General features: G+C 45.9%; 1 long non-coding RNA gene across 4 annotated transcripts; it reads right to left on the reverse strand.

Moving 5' to 3' along the window:
• Nucleotides 1-10,314: 10,314 nt before the first annotated feature.
• LOC120965449 (uncharacterized) lies at nt 10,315-14,439 on the reverse strand. Of its 4 annotated transcripts, none has more exons than XR_012183443.1 (6): nt 14,059-14,439; nt 13,369-13,587; nt 12,803-13,263; nt 12,118-12,650; nt 10,774-11,211; nt 10,317-10,671 (listed from the first exon to the last, which is right to left on the reverse strand). It is a non-coding gene; the product is annotated as an uncharacterized lncRNA (long non-coding RNA). The 4 variants fall into 4 exon arrangements; XR_012183444.1 differs by having other exon boundaries at nt 12,803-13,267; XR_012183442.1 differs by having other exon boundaries at nt 12,118-12,380; nt 12,564-12,650; nt 12,803-13,587.
• Between the last annotated feature and the right edge of the window lie 1,037 nt (nt 14,440-15,476).

Genomic DNA, 15,476 nt, shown 5'->3' on the forward strand with positions numbered 1-15,476 from the left:
GAAGGTATTCTTGTCTCATATTCAGATCCTAAATGGATGTCTTATTTGTGTGTAAACTGTAAACTCTAAAGTTCTCTCGTCATGTTAATGCTTTGTTGATATCCTATTTGTGGCTTAAACTCTAAAGTTACCAAACTGTTTTTAATGCCCTGCCTCTATATATGATATGATCTACTTCATGCAGCCGTATAATGGAAGCTCATTCAGAAGCATATTTAGAACGTCATGTGCATGCTCAATCTTTGAATATGAGATTTTTCCAAAGTGTACATGATATCGTGCTTGCAGCAGCGGATGTACAAGCAGTTTCTCGGAAAGTTCAGTTTATTGTTTTGTTGCACTTGAATGTAATTTGCTAGGCTTAGAAGGTTTTTCTGATTTTATAGTTGGTGTTGGTTGTTCTTCTCCTCATTGGTATTGTAAAACTGCCGCCAACTTATTACAACAATTTCTCCAACGAATAGTACTATGAAAAACAATTGTTTTCCTAATTCTCAACTGTGTGTATTTTTTGTAAAATCCTAGATACATACTGCAATATTCTACTCAATGTGTGAAACTTACGCAAATTTTGATCCATATGTGAAGCGATGTTTAAGATGGTGATCGGGATTTGACGAAAGTTTTTGAAATATGATTTAGATTTGAGAATAAATAACACAACTCTAAAAAATAAGTGGCTAAACAAAGTAGTCAGGCCCAACCATATTTTCAGGTTGTTGGCGGTTCGAAGATTTGGTTTGTCACCGAAAACATAATGCGACCAGCATAAACTTGGAAGCAGTCACACATGTTGACGAGTGCTCTTAGAGATGTTGGCGGTGCACATTGGAGGATGCGAGGAGGAAACTATTCACAGCTCCATCTTCCCGAACGTTGAATGCACATATCGAGCTAAGAAACTTTATTTGCTAGAAATTTTTGGTTTTAAATGGTTGATCCGTAGGTAAATACACACCGTCTCCTATCAAATTGCACACTAAGCTGCAATGTAGTGGTACAACGTTGCCCTCCTCATCAACACTTTGGGAGTTGGAGACAACATACTAACTTCACAAAAATATGAAAAAAATCTAAGCGGCCAACAAAATCCTATTACATCCACTATTTAGCAATAATCAAGGTTTTGGTTACAGGCGGCAAATGGTAAGCACATTTCGGGCTACCCCACGAGCATACTAAGCTATTGTGTAGTGGTAGAACCATCCCCTGATCGGCACTTTGGGAGTTTGAGTCCCAGCATACTAAGTTCACATAATGTGTAGAAAGGGGTCCAATGGTTTTTTGTATAGGAAAAGAATTCCAATCACACACTCGTGTCGGTCGCGTTGACAGCTATTCCACATAAAACCACTGGACCCCTTGTCAATACATAAAATATTCTGATTGTAACTGCCTTGTATTTACCAACAGAAGACAATGATGATCACCGTTGGCTTTCTTTGTCAATACATAAGCCGTTTGATTGTGGGCAACCCAACAACTAGGTCGACAGAAATCCTGAGCACCCCCACGACAAATGGCATGAGCCGATGTAACTAGCCACTCCCACGCGGAACCACGTGAGCAGAAGGAAACTGAGTGAATTGAGCAAATGATTCACAAGGCAGGGGAAGAGTGCGATCAGTGAGCATGGTCAGCATGGACACCTGCCGACTAGATAGCAAAGTCCAAAGCCTGAGTAGACAGTCCAAAACACGCCATCCGACCAGACCACACCCTTGGCGCAAAGACTAATTGTTGCCAATAAGCCAAATAACTTATTAACAACATGTTATATGAATGATCTGCAGGGGGCAGGAAACAAATATGACCGAGAATTTAGATGAACGATTTGAAAGTTGTTTCCATGAACTGTCTGCAAGCTAGCCGCAACGTTGAAAGGCCAGACAGTCATCCAAAAACACGCCATCCAGCCAGACCTTGGCTTTCAATGGCCGGGAAGACATCCAAAAACGCCGCCATCCGGCCAAGGGGATAGAAGAGGGCGGGATGTTGGAAAAGAAGTTTGCGGATTCACAAAGAAGTTCATAAATTTAAATAAAGTTCATGTGTTTTAAAAAGCTAATTTTTTTTAAATAATACATTTTTAATTAATTTTCAGAAATAATACATGGTTTTGATATTTGTCAAAAATAATACGGCCTCGTCTTTCTAGAGGACGACTGGACCTAATCGTCCTACAAGAAGATGATTAGCTCCAGTCGTCCTCCAGGAAGATGATTAGCTCCAGTCATCCTCCAGGAAGATGATTAGCTCCAGTCGTCCTCCAGGAAGATGATTAGTTGTCGCAGCACAATGAGTGGGTGGACATGTATTCGACTCCGACACCACCTCCCACCACTACAATGCACTGCTTACCAACCCTTTCTGTATGGGAGGGGGGTTTATAAGTCGAGAAGAGAAATATGGCGGGAAAGAAGATGGCGGGAACATAAGGGTTGGCGGGAAAAACAATGGCAGGAAAGAAGATGGTGGGAATTGTAGGGTTTGCGGGAAAGAAGATGACGGGAAACGCAGGTTGGGCTGGAAAGAATATGGCGGGAAATGCAGGTTGGGCGGGAAAGGTAGGTTTGGCGGGAAAGAAGATGGCGGCTAAATGTTCCCGGGAACACGGTTATGAAAAAGTTTTGTGGACTAGGCCAGCAACTAATCATCTACATGGAGGATGACTGGAGCTAATCATCTTCCTGCAGACGACTGAAGCTAATCATCTTTCTGGAGGACGAATGGAGCTTAATCATCTTCCTGGAGGACGATTAGGTCCAGTCGTCCTCCAGGAAGAAGAGGCCGTATTATTTTTGAAAAATATCAAAACCGTGTATTATTTCTGAAAATTAATTAAAAAATGTATTATTTTAAAAAATTAGCTTTTAAAAAAGGCTCACAATTTTCCATAATTTCTGAAATTTGTAAAAAGTTGTGCATGTAAAAATGGAAAAAAAAGAAGAAGAAAGAAAATGAAAATAAAGAAAGGAAAAAATAAATAGGAAAAACAGAGCAAAAACCATGCATGAAAAAACCAAATGAAAAACCGAAAGAAACAATGCGCAGAAAATCACTATGGAACCTGAACCGGTGAAAGAAAACTATTTGCACCGTCCCATATAGGACCTAGTGAAGTGGAGTGCGCGTCGACTCTGTTTGCCAAATGGCCAAAAAAAGATTCGTAATCAGGATTCGGGCAATTGAGACCTACATGATATTCTAAAAATATATATGACGCCTACGTAATGTCAACTATCAGGGGTTCTTGTAATGCACGCGGGCAATTATGTGCTTGCTCGGAAGTAAGAAGTCTTAAAAAAAATCTGATTCTTGTTTTTTTAGGGGTAAAACCAAGTTTTATTCATGAAATTCCACATGAAGTGGGATACATCCTTGGTCATGAGGCACTCCAAACCACACATGGCGCCCCGGACCTCTAGAAAGTGAAAACTTGGCTAATCTATGTGCTTCATAATTAACAGCACGCCTCTCAAAAGTAAATTTACACTGAAAAGAAGATGATCTAAGAGTTATATCCTCAATGATCGCTCCATAGGTTCCATGTGATCTCCTGTTGATATCCGATACAACTTGGCTGCAATCCGACGCGACAACAAAGCTTTGGATGCCCAAATCTTCAGCAAGGGACAAAGCTTCCCGGCATGCAACTGCCTCAAGGGTGGCCAGGTCTACCACACCTTCGATAACTAAGGCCAAGCTGCCCATATAGTTTCCCCACTCATCTCTGCATACGGCCGCTGCTGACCCTCCTCTTCTTGTCATTACTCCAGCATCAACATGAATCTTGCAATTGCCCGCTGGTGGCTTCTTTTGCCGGCGCTGGCCAGGATGGCCCGACGCCATAGTATTTCCCCGCCCTGGACCCTTGGATTTAATTGTATCTAGTTCAGCAATGAACCTAACAACGAAGCCGTGGGTAGCTTGGGGACTTTGAAAGATTGACTCATGGATAGCCTTACGTCGTGAGTGCCAAATGGCCCAAAGAGTGACCACAGTGAGGACGAAGTGCTCATGTGATAACAGTTGCATCAGTGAAAACAGCCACTATCTCGCGTTCGGTTCCTTGTTCTCTATAATTTTATGTGTGATATCCTCCTCCATTAGCGCCCACACACTTCTTGATGATGAACACTCCAAAAGAGAGTGAGCCAAGAGTCCCGGGATCCACATAGACTGCATTGATCGGAGTCGGCCATGTGGCGATGTGCCCTAACATCATTTGTTGGCAAGGAGTGTTTTGATAGTCGCCATAAGAACATAAGTATTTTCCCTCGGACTTCCGTCTTCCACAATCTTTTCCAAGATCCCTCTTCTGCAACAGAGTTTGAGGTTCCGGCTGCACCTTCCAGCCATGCTTCCCTTCTTAACTTAGTTGCGACCAACATATTGTATGCTGACTTAACAGAAAAGACTCCATGTTTCTCATAGTGCCAAGCCCAGTAGTCAGGTATATTCCTTGTGCACAAGGGGATTTCAAGGATGACCTGTGCGTCGATTGGCATAAAGTTTTCTTGGATCACCTGTCTGTTCCAAGAAGCTGTAGCGCCTATGATGAGCTCAGAAACTCTGACCGGTGGATTTTGTGTTATGCTGCCATATGGCCTGAACATTCCCTCTCTAGGGAGCCAATTTTGATTCCATATGTTGGTTGAAACACCGTTCCCGATTCGTTTAATCAATCCTTGCCTTAGGGTGTCCCTGCCTTCAACTACAGCACGCCACACCTGGCTAGGGTGATTACCCAGTTCGGCCTCAAGAATGTCCGAATTAGGGTAATAAATGCTCTTGAGAATACATGCACTCAAGGTCTCAGGGTTCTGCAGTAGTCTCCATGCTTGTTTCGCCAACATTGCTAGGTTAAAGAGCTCAAAATCTTTGAACCCTAAACCCCCCATACCCTTGGGTTGTGTCATAGTTTTCCAGGAGACCAAATGAGGCTTCCGTTTTCCTTCCTTACTTCCCCACCAGAACATTCTGATAAGCATATTGAGATGTTCACATAAACCTCTAGGAAGCTTAAAACAGGACGTAGAAAATACCGGTAATCCTTGGGCAAATGACTTGACTAGCACTTCTTTGCCGGCCGAGGAGATAGTGCGTTCAATCCAACCCTGAACCTTACTCCACAGTCGATCTTTGAGGTACTTAAAAGCACCATGCTTTGAACTCCCTATGTCAGATGGCATACCCAAATACTTCTCATTAAGAGTCTCATTAGGAACATGGAGTACCTCTTTAATTTCTTGTCTCACCGAATCAGGAACGCCCTGGCTGAACATTGTACACCTCGTTAGCCCCCACACCGTTTGCCTTGAAAAACAGCAGGCTGTCATCAGCGAATAGGAGATGGCTCACTGGAGGCGCCGTAGGAGCAACCTTTAGACCACTCAAGGTTGATGACTCACTTTTAGATTTTAACAGGCACGAAAGGCCCTTTGCTGCAAGCAAGAACAAGTATGGAGATATCGGCTCCCCTTGTCTGTTACCTCGTGAAGGTTTAAAGTGTTGTAGTTTCTTCCCATTGAACATCACAGAGAAAGTAACTGTGGATACCAGGCTCATCACTATATCAACCCACCTGGAGCTGAAGCCCAGTTTTAGCATTATAGCTTGCAAGTACGACCATTCCACCCTGTCATAAGCTTTCGTCATGTCCAGCTTGAGCGCACAGGATTGGTTTTTCTTGGCCTTGTTCCTCTTCATAAAATGCAGAAACTCATATGTTGTGATAATGTTGTCTGTTATCAAACGTCCTGGCACAAAAGCTGACTGCTCCTCTGATATAATTTCAGGAAGGACTAGCTTCAGTCTGTTGGCGATCACCTTTGAAGCTATCTTATACAAGACATTGCACAAGCTAATTGGACGGAACTGGGAAAGTAGCGTGGGGTTTTTTACATTTGGGATCAAAACCAACACCTGCACTCCGCTGATTCCGTTTCTTCAACAATCCGAAGGACTGCCGAAGTGACATCTCCCCCACACGTGTCCCAATGATGCTGAAAAAAGTGTGCCGGAAAGCCGTCCGGACCGGGTGCCTTAGTGGGATACATCTGAAACAGAGCTACTTTAACTTCCTCTTGGCTATAAGGAGCACTCAGAGACTTGTTCATCGCTGCGGTGACTTTCGTAGGAACTGTCTCAAGAACCTGTTCCATATCGTGTACTCCCTCCGAGGTATACAAGTCCCTATAGAAAGTGTTAGTCATGTTTTCCATCTCCGATGCATTATCTATGATCTGACCATCCGATCTCTGGAGAGCCCTGATCTGGTTCTTCCTTCTTCTGCGACTCACCCGCAGATGGAAGAAATACGTGTTCTTATCTCCATGCATTAGCCATTCAACGCGGTCTCGCCGTCGCCATAAAATTTCTTCTCTGTGATATAGTTCAGTGAGCCTCTCAATTATTTTGAGCTCAATATGCGTAGGGCCGGACCTATTTGGGGATTCTCGCAGCTCCTGTAGCTCCCTCTTCATGAGCTGGATCTCGCGCCGGATATTCCCGAAGTGGGTCCTGTCGGCAGACAGATCGGATGACAGGGACCGGAGTGTATCGCGGACTGATCGCACCGAATCCCCGGCACCATTACCCCATGCACTCTGGACCACTGGTTGCAGCCTCGGATCGCGTTCCCAGGCGACTTCATATTTAAATGAGCGAGGGGCCCTCCTGCATGCGCCATGCACCAACGTCACGTAAATTGGTACGTGGTCGCTGGTGGCCGCGGTTTTGTGCTCGAGTGTGGCTGATGGAAATGCAATTGCCCTGGCCGGGTTAGCCACTCCCCGATCTAGCTGAACTCGCGTATATGTGCCTCCTGTTACTTTTTTCTCAAAAGTCCATCCTGTGCCGGTGTAGCCTATATCCACCCATGTCTTGTATCTTTCGTTTACTTGTGCTTCTCCGTACACAAAAGTAACCCTTATTTTCACATCTGCTAGATCATCAATCACGACATCAATATGATACTGAGAGTAACCAACAATCTCAAGATTTATTTCTTTGTTCCAGAAAACTCCTAAGCCACCACTTCTGCCAGAACTACTAACAACAAAGCTTTTATTAAAACCTAAAGAACCAACCATGCTCTCGACTCTAGATCCCTCTATTTGAGTTTCCAGGATACACAGTACAGAGGGGGCAAACTGCTTCGTTAGGTCACGAAGCTCTCGAACTGTCGCGGGTTTGCCAGCACCGCGACAGTTCCAACATAAGAGACTCATTGCACTGGGCGGGACACCCCTAGGGAGCCCGCCAAACGCGCATCAGAGTTTTTGTTTGCAACCGTGTTCTTCTCGGTAGTAGTCAAGCTTGGTTTATTCCTTTTCTGCTCCTGTTTTGAAGATGGACTCGGTGGAACCACTTGAGCTGTTGGCCCCGTGAGCAGCAGCACATTAGCATTGCTTGCAACAGCCGCTGGTGCCGAAGGATCCGTCCCAGCGCCTCGCTTCCTGTTTCTTTCCGCTTCATGCATGGCCACATCTCTGTCCTCAAGCTCTGTATCTGCCTCTTTGGGTTCGTCCACATTAGTGTATTATGTGGCTTCGCACACTAGTGTATTATGTGGCTTCGCGCCCCGGCCGCGGCCTCTCCCCGATCGGCCTCTGCCTCGACCGCCTCTTGATCCATTACCTTCAAAAGAGCCACGTCCTTCACCAGGCCCATTGCCGGGGCTTTTGAACCATGTGGCTTTCAGGTCCTTAAAAACCAGGGCTTTGGGAGGGTGAACTCCGTCCCCACACTCTTTGAACAAGTGGCCCAAGTACCCGCAAACTGCACACCAATCGGGGAGGCGCTCGTACTTCACCCTAAAGATCACCCTCTAAACTGTGTCTTTCTTCTTAATTACCAGTGACACGACATTCTTTAGAGGCTTTGTGACATCAATCCTCAGTCGGACACGTGCAAAGTTACCTTCAAAGTCATGTGATTTCGGTTCTGCATAGATGAACTCTCCCACAGTAGCGGACAGGGCCTTGATTTTTGGGAAGAAACCGTCTGGGACATCATGGATTTGCATCCATATATCAATCTTGTTCAGCTCTATAGTCGACGGTTTAGTGAAATCATCATATTGCGCCAGGACCACTGCCTTTCCTTTGAACGTCCAAGGACCATCATCTATCACTCGTTCCCAATCACCGAGGCAGCCAAACTGCATTGTATAGAGGTTATCTTCCAAAGGCCGGATCTTCACCTCCTTGGCCAAGTCCCATGCAATCCGCATATTCCTGAAGAACCAGTATTGGTTGTAGGGTTTTTCTGTATGAACCCTAGCAATTGCCATCCACCGGGTCGATTCCACCGGTAGTTCATCATCCTCCACCACAACATCTTGGAGATCATCCTCTTTCAAGCCTAATTCCTCCATCATCGCCTCCAGATCGGAGACAGCATGCCCCGATCCCGAGGCAGTATCTTCCATTGTCCCTTGCCCGAGAAAAAGTGATCCGCGGGCGGTAGCGTCCCTAGCAGTCCTCGACCCCACCCCGCTGGCGAGGCACCCGGGCCCCGGCAGCCACCGGCGGGAAGAAGAGGGGAGGGGAGATCGGTTCTCTACGGTGGAGTCGCCGACGCCGCCCGAGAGGAGAGAGAAACCCTAACTTGAGGGGACAAGAGAGGACAAAAAATCTGATTCTCGTGCGGAAGCGTAAAGTCTCGCAGTTGGAAGGCAACTCTGACGTCCACCCAACCCAGCCCACGACGAAAAAAAACCAGAAGATATAAGATCGCACGGCGAAAGCCCTATTCCGCCAGGTTCACGAATTCTCGGCGATCACTAGCACATGGCGACGGGCCAGGCCGATCTCATCAGCAACCTCCCCGACGACGTGCTTGGCACCATCGTCTCCCTACTTCACACGAGGGACGGCTGCCGGACGCAGGCGCTGTCCCGCCGATGGCGCCCCATATGGCGATCCGCACCTCTCAACCTCGCCGCCGGCGACCAACGCTTGCCCGAGAAGACCGTCTTCAAAATCCTGTCCGCCCACCTCGGCCCTTTACGCCGCTTCTCCGTCTTTATGATCAAACCCCTCGGCAAACGCTATGACCGCCGCAAGGGGCACCGGATCGTCCACGACGGCGATGGCCTGGTCGACCTTTGGCTCGGCTCCCGGGACTAAGCCCACCTCGAGGAGCTCCGGCTCAGCTACGACTACAACTATCACAACAGTACCTTGCCACTGTCCGTGTTCCGCCCCGCGCCTGCGCTTCGCGTGGCATCTTTCAGCTACTGCAGTCTGCCGCCCAACCTGGCCGTGGACTTCCCGCTCCTCCAGCAGCTCACCCTGTGGATGGTCACTCTTACGGAGGAGGCTCTGAACGCCCATCTCTCCGGCTGCCCTGCGTTGGAGAGCCTTGGGATAACCGAGATTATGGGCGTTGTCTGCCTCCGTATAAAGTCCCCAACTCTCAGGAGCATCTGCTTCGTTCACTCGAGCTATGTAACTCCCCCAGTGCTGGTCATCGAGGACGCCCCTTGCCTTGAGAGGGCAAGGTTGCAGACATTGGGCACAGATAATAGTGCCGTGACCTTCCGGATAATCTATGCTCCTAAATTGGAGATATTTTCTCAGGTAATTGCAATCTTAACTATTATTTTCTGCAGCATGGATTAATATATACAGATTATTAAACCTTAATTAAGTTTGGTTTATGTTCTGCCTTTTTAGCTAATGAACACAGTTAGGTTGACAACCATAATGCACACGGTTAGAACTTGAAGGTGTTGGTCAAGATTTGGGCACGGTTCTTGACTTAAGCTTCCTCATGAAATTCTTCCCCTGCTTGGAGAGGCTTTATATTTACTAGTAGACTGCCCGTGCGTTGCCACGGGCTTTTCATAATTTGTATTGGTTGCATGTAAATTTCATATAGATAGAAAATATAGCCAAAGTAATTGTAATGTACTTCGCTTGCAATGTATTTTGATAATAAAATGTAACTCTACCCTATACACAAAAGGGTTATCATATCTGATGCACAAAATAAAGGTGGTACACAAATATTGACCTCTTTACTGTGCATTGCATTACAAATGATAATAACACTTGAATGTTTTTTTATGCTTAAGATCGATTGTCTCGTGAAAGCGTGTGCATTGCTATTCTCCTTTAATTAAAATTAACACATGGATGATTTTGTTCCCTTTTAAAAAATGTTCCAGAAGTTACAACCAGAAACTTAATTGCAATGTGCAATTGGCTGGCAAACTATTGCATATGAACTTAGGCACTTGAAACCATACAATTTACCATTTAGAAACTGCTGCAGCAAAACACATCTTCTAGAACATGCTACTCCCAGCTATCTTTGTTCTGGGCAACATCCCAAGTGATGATCAATTTTAAACATAATATTTAACTACAAGAATGACTACAATACAATTCATCATTTCTTTGTTCTGGGCATTTTTGCCCCTGAATACATGATAATACAAGGACAAACTTAAAGTATGCTGATACGATGTAGTGCCATCAAGCATGGATAATTATGCAAGGACAAACTCATGTTCTAGGAATTTTTTACCCTAAACGATGCATGAAACGACCAATAATAAACAGATTAGAAAAATTGTGCATCTCTCTTTGTCCATAATAAGTTCTGTTGCTTCTTCCAAGTCAGTTTATTATTTAACCATATCGTTCGGCCACCACTCTGTCCATGTAGGGCGAGCGCTAGCATTAGTAGCATTTATCTAAACTCTGATTACTAGCACGTACAATGATTAACACGAATGTTGGTGCAAATAGAACTCACTTGTGGTGAGAAACTGAATAAGTGTTGTCGAAGGGTTGAGGGAGCTCGAAGGGGTTGGTATCACTGAACAAGTTGTTCGTCAGTACAGCCCCAAGAAAACTTTAGAAAGGATGTTTCTGTCCACCCACATAAATAAAGAGATAAATCTGTGATCGTGCAGCAAGCCTGATAAGCCACATAAATAAAGAGATAAATCTGTGATCGTGCATAAAGTAATTAACAAACCTGGTGTTGTTCTCTTCTGTCCACGGTCCGCCCGCTCCCCACCCCCGTTCTACCTCACGCCCCGTCCATCCGCTCCCAGCTTACTCCCTAGCTCCATGTTGCTCATGCTCGCCCATGTGTGCGCTGTCAGCCAGCTGGTGGCCCCAACTCGTACGGCTCCGTCCGCTTGGTGCCAGATGATTAGCACATGGATGCATCCGCCGGCCGTACCACCTGCACATCAATGAACAGTGGATTACTACGTCGACAGGGATAGAAAAATATAAAACTCACACAAACGGAATTTACAGATATCAGCAAACACTAATTTGAATACCTTCTAAATCTCACGTAGTGCAGGGGGTGCTCTGAAAGTCTAAATATCATTGTGTTACAGAAACAATGTTCCTTTCTCAGTCTACTGGGTTCCCTTAGACAGGGCCACCTCATTGTCAACCACTCCCGCATCCCTCACCCTGTCAAACCGGGTCGCGGATTACTCGGAATTCATGAATGCCCGTGTGGCGTCATCGAAAGAGCTAAGCAAATTCTCGCCAACCGCATCGCCTTCCAGCAGATGGTCATTACGAAGGATTGATGCCGCTGCCCCTATTCCACTTTTAATATGATGCATCCAGATTCTTTTTATAATAATTTCTCACATGTTTCAATTGAATAATTTGATTATCCGAACCAATTAATGAACCAGAGATGGTTTTTTATTGCTACCTTTAAGTCATACTGTATGTTTCAGTGGTGCTGTTTTTTCTTTAGGCAGCTTGCAGAATGAATGATGAAGTTTTTTGGGCCTGCATCGCAAATGGGTTTGGCCAGATGCTCGACTGGTTTTACGACCAACTATAGAAGTGTATTCATCATTTCCATTGGCATGACCGTAATTTGTGAATCAGAAAAGATAGAAAAGCAAACTTTAATGTTAAATATAAAACGAAAGAAAAAAAGAATCCAAGTAATTAGATTTGTAAAAAGAAATACATTCGAGATGTTTCATCGATACAATAAGCACATCAGTAGGACATTATAATCATGGTATAAACTTGCTTCCTTTTTTATGATATAGATACACGCATACTGGAAAATTTGCAACAACAATAGATAACAAGATTATTTTTAGCTCACCTTCTGATTCCATTGTCGCTTTATCATCAGTACATCAAAAGTGAAATTAGCCTACGAAGATAACCATGTATACTGAACACACGAGAAAAACACAAGTTTAATCCATCGGCTTTAGAGATCCTTGACAGATGCCATCAGGTTGAGAAATTTGATGTTATGAATAAGGCATGAAGAGAATTGTCTGTTGGTCAACATTTGCAGAAGTAAGCTGGATCAAGGATGAGTTTTCGCCATCGGTAAACAGGGACCTGTTCAAGTACAAGCTGTAGGAATAAACTTTAGCATTAGTTACTGAATAGCATACAAAATTGTCTAATGTACTGCAAACTATAGAGCAAAATCACATCCCTGGTGTTGAAACACCAGTGGCACAAGGCACTTTGTCCAATTTGTGCTTCCAAGGGTATTCTCCAAACTCTGACACGGTGGCACCATCACCAACTTACACTTGCTTGTCAGCGCAGCTGTGATGGCCCTTGCTGGGGCTCATACCTCCGAGTCGTGCTCCTCTATCCAAAATTTGTCCAAGGTGCCTGAAAAAAATACTTAATTAACCTCCAATGAAAATAATAATACAGCATGTCAGCATGGATAGCTATATGACTGTATTAAAAATTACTCTAATGTGAGACAATGGTTTGAGTTTCTAGATATTGTGGGTCATCTAGTTAAATTCAGGTCTTACTTCCTGCTTGCTGCACGAACTTCCTCGGTGGTAAGCATCGCAGTCGTCAGCATACAGGTTCACCACCTGAACTTACGCGCACAAGACATGACCTGATGCCCGATGTAGCCACATGCATAGCAGAACCACGGCAAGCACCCGTACTGAAGTTTAAGCCCCACCCTTGTTCTCTTTTCCTTGATCCTTGCTATCATCGCAACTGAAATTTCCAGCGCCCGCTATATACAGGAAAAGCAACCCGTACACGAACAAAGTTTCCTACCTACTCTCCCATCACGTAGTTCAATTTGGAGGATTGTTCTCATGTCCTTGCATAGAGCACGTGCCATTACATCTGTTCTCCAATTCATCGAGACATCAAGAATGTGTACCCATATCCACAGCCAAAGTGCACAAAGTACTTATTGCCTCCCAAAAACGTGAACGTCAGATCCTCTTTGTCCTTAGCCTCCAAGCATCTTCTAGCTCATCAAACAGAAAACATATTTGCAGCGAAAAGAGATTCAATATATGAGCAATTAGGAAAAGATTAGTGCTTTGGGAATTGAGAGAGTTGTCCTCCGTACTCATCCTTATGATAACATGCTTTGGGAATTAGGCAAGCTCGTGATTCTGTGGAGATGTTCGATAACATGCTTCTAGAAAGCGTCATGTTACACCACGCCCATCCTAGACACCACAGTATGATGTGAGGTTGACTCGTGCACCACATTTGCCACCTGGTCTGGCCGCCCTGCCAACCCAAGATCGTTCCAAGCCAATATTTCGCTCGGTGTTCTGAAGATCTGCAGAAGAGGTTGTAAAAATCATCAGGTGTGTAACCTGCATACAGAATAAAGATTGATACGTGCATGTAAAACTGAGAACCAGCAAATCTGATTCAAACACAAAAGAAAAAGGGCAAGCTTAATTATGCTATCCTGCTGAGCCACGGCCGGCACTACCCCTCGTCGTTTCAGGAGGAACAGGAGAGCACGAGCAGAGGATACGGATTCAGGGGATGAGAGGGGTGGGGTGGGGATCACGAGAGCTTATCCATGTCTTGGGGCGGCCATCCATGCCGAGCGGCAGCAGCGAGGTGCCATCGTGGTGGTGACGGGCGATGCATCCAAGGCGCCGGTGGCGCCGGCGTTCTCGTGATCCATGATGGCCGCGTCTGCCCGGATGGTCGTGTCTGTCGAGGTCGGACGGACAGGGCCGCACGGGCCTTTGTAGAGGGGGAGGGTAGAGGGTTGGCGGATGGGGAAGGGAAGTACCAGGGATGTGGTGCCGACTCGTTGGTCTCAGATCACCGCCGGTCGCCTGTATCCGAGTCGCCGCGACGTATCCGAGGCGCGGCGGTGAATCAGTTGTCAGATCGGAGCACGAGGAGCGGGAGGCAGCGGATCACCATTGAAGGCCGAGGAGTGGGACGGGTAGAGATGAAGGCCGGAGGGAGGGAAGAAAAAGGGGTGAGGGTGCGGCCGTGCGTGGAGGAAGATGTGTGGCAGCCATGGGTCATGGAGTTCGGTGGCGGCGGCGTCTTCCGGAGTTCGGCGGCAGGGACTGAAACCGCCCTGCCCTGGAGAGGCGGCGACGGCATCTCCCGGAGTTCGGCGGCTGCGGGATTCAAACCGCCCTGCCTTGCAGAGGCGGCGGAGGCGATAGATGGGATCGAGAGGACGGCGGCGGCGACGGAAGGGGATCGAGAGGAACGGCGTTCCTCATGCGGGGTGGTTTTCTTGGGTGCGTGCGTGGGGTGGGGTGAGGTGGGGTGGGGAGGTGACGAAAAAAAACCAGCAAAAAAAACCAGTCGAAAAAAAACCGGACGAAAGTGGGGGGACTATTCAACCAACTCGTCCATTAGGAGTAGAGATGTGAGTTTTCATATTTGTTATCTTGATTAAAATATTAAGATATCATGTTGCCAAATTATTACCACCTGTCTTTATATTTATTTTCTATTCCTCTCTCCAGTTATTCTCGGACAGCTGGTTCTCTCGTCCATTACCTAAAAATGTGAGGACGTATGCCTCACTAGATGCTCCCATTGAATGTCTTGAGCACAGTCTAAAAAATGTGGCGTTGAAGATCTACACCGGGAAAGGCCCAGGAGTTGACTTTGCGAGGTTCTTTATTTTGAATGCCAGAGTGCTAGAGAGAATGGAGATTGGACTTAATGGTAACCACGACGATGAATGGATTGCTAACGAAAAAAGAAAGCTAATGATTGAAGATAGAGCTACTCGGGATGCTCAGTTTGAATTCAAAAGGTCTTGTTCGAGCTTCGTGGCGCATATGGGAATGAATCTCCATGATATGTCGACTGTGAATCCATTTTGCACCTTCTTTAATGGATATGTTACGCTTTGAGAATATATCATTTCTCTTCCTTAAAGCTAATATCTTACTTATAGTGTAAATACTAAAGTTGTCTCACCATTTTAATCCTTTGCCTCTATAGTATACACTAGTGCAGAACAGGCCTTTATCACCGGTTCGTAAGGGCCTTTAGTGTCGGTTTTGCAACCGGCACTATGGAGTGGAGACTAAAGGCGCCCCCCCCCCCCCCCCTAGTACCGGTTCGGCACGAACCGGCGCTAAAGTGCCACCACGTGGCACGAGCCAGGCCCGGGTGCTGGTAGACCAATAGTACCGGTTGGTAAATGTTTGGGAGGGTTTGGTTTTAATTTTT

Source organism: Aegilops tauschii, chromosome 5, assembly GCF_002575655.3.
Source record: "Aegilops tauschii subsp. strangulata cultivar AL8/78 chromosome 5, Aet v6.0, whole genome shotgun sequence".
In the NCBI taxonomy this organism is placed as follows: Eukaryota; Viridiplantae; Streptophyta; class Magnoliopsida; order Poales; family Poaceae; genus Aegilops; species Aegilops tauschii.